Raw genomic sequence first — 1,681 nt, forward strand, 5'->3', positions numbered from 1 at the left:
GTGAAAGTGTTAGTCACTCAGTCATGTCCAACTCTGCAACCCCATGGACTGTAGTAGCCCACCAGGCTCCTCTGTCCTTGGGATTCTCCAGGCAAGAGTACTGGAGTGGGTAGCCATCCCCTTCTCCAGAGGATCTTCCCAACCCAGGAATCGAACCTGGGTCTCCTACATTGCAGGCGGATTCTTTACCATCTGAGCTATGGCCATGTAACAAATTACGATAAACTCAGCATCTTAAGCAGCCCAAATTATTTCCTAGTTCACATGGCTGAGTCTGGTACACCACGGCTAGGTTCTCTGGATAACGTCTCACAAGACAAATCAAACTGTCAAGTCACCTGGGTCCTCTGTGGAGGCTTAGCTGGATAAAGGTCCACTTCCAAGGGCTCACCTGATTAGATCAGACCTGCCCAGGACAATCTCCCTTCTGATGAACTCAAAGGTAACTGATTAGAAACATCACATCTGGGGACTTCTCTGGTGGTCCAGTGGCTAAGACTCTGTGCTCCCAGTGCAGGGGTCCTGGGTTCGATTCCTGGTCAGGGAACTAGATCCCACATACTGCAGTGAAGGGTGAAGATTCTGAGGGCCATAACTAAGACCTGGTGCAGCCAAATTCATATTTTTTAAAAAAGAAAGAAACATCACATATGCAAAATCCCTTCCTCTGTGTAAGCTCGGGATAAGTGTTATTCCATCACATTCACAAGCCCCAGCCCCCTCTCAAGGAGAAAGGGTTATACAGGGTGTGTGTCGGGTGAAATCAGCAAGCTCAACCAATATGGTCCCCTCATTTTACAGATCAGGAAACAGAGGATCAGAAAGCTGACCCAATCTTACCTAGTCTGAGTGCTCTGAATTCACAGACGTCCTGCACATGAAAGGAAACAGACTAGAACTTTTGTGTTAGGCACCAGATGATAGGTGTGGAGGACAGTATGTCTCTATCCCAGCTGGTTTCCTCTACTCTCATAACTTCAGTGCACACAAGAATTCAAACTTTTGTAAATAATCTGTTAAGGGAAAGAATGCCACCACTATGTCAAATGTCGATTCAGTCATTAAAAAAAAAAACAAGAAACATTCTCACAATGAGTTCATGTGCTGGGGCAAAGAGGACTTCCAGTAATTGTGTGCTTTTGTCAAAAAAAAAGCTCCAGTGAAAAATTTTTTTTTTTTAACTTTCCCTTTTCTTTCAGAATAATCCATTTCAGTTAGTTTCAGTTAGTTTTCTTAGACCTATATATACTCTATTAAGGTAGCTACAAGAAAAGGTTAAAACAAAGGAAGGAAAAAAACTTCTTTCCTTATGGAGACTTGCCTTGTGACTCCCAGCATAGTTACTGTCTAATCTACTTTGGATCAAAGTCCAGTGCCTTGAATTCTATTATGCCAGAAAGTCCTCTGCAAATTTGCAGGTACTCCTAGAGCTGTGTATGTACATGTGAGTGTCAAAAAATCTCAGTAGTTTCTGGAAGCCACTCCAAACTCCTTCTACGTGGATTTGCAACTGCCCCATATATTCTAACTTGATGTTCCCCTCTATGTAAGTATGTAGCCTTGTTTCTTTCTGACTGCAAGAAACTTTAAAACCACTAATATTATGATGATCCCCTTTTGCAGAATCTCAGACTATAACAAACTAAGAAGTGAATCATTTGTCTTTCTCATGCCAACACTC

This window comes from Ovis canadensis, chromosome X (assembly GCF_042477335.2).
Source record: "Ovis canadensis isolate MfBH-ARS-UI-01 breed Bighorn chromosome X, ARS-UI_OviCan_v2, whole genome shotgun sequence".
Classification (NCBI taxonomy): Eukaryota; Metazoa; Chordata; class Mammalia; order Artiodactyla; family Bovidae; genus Ovis; species Ovis canadensis.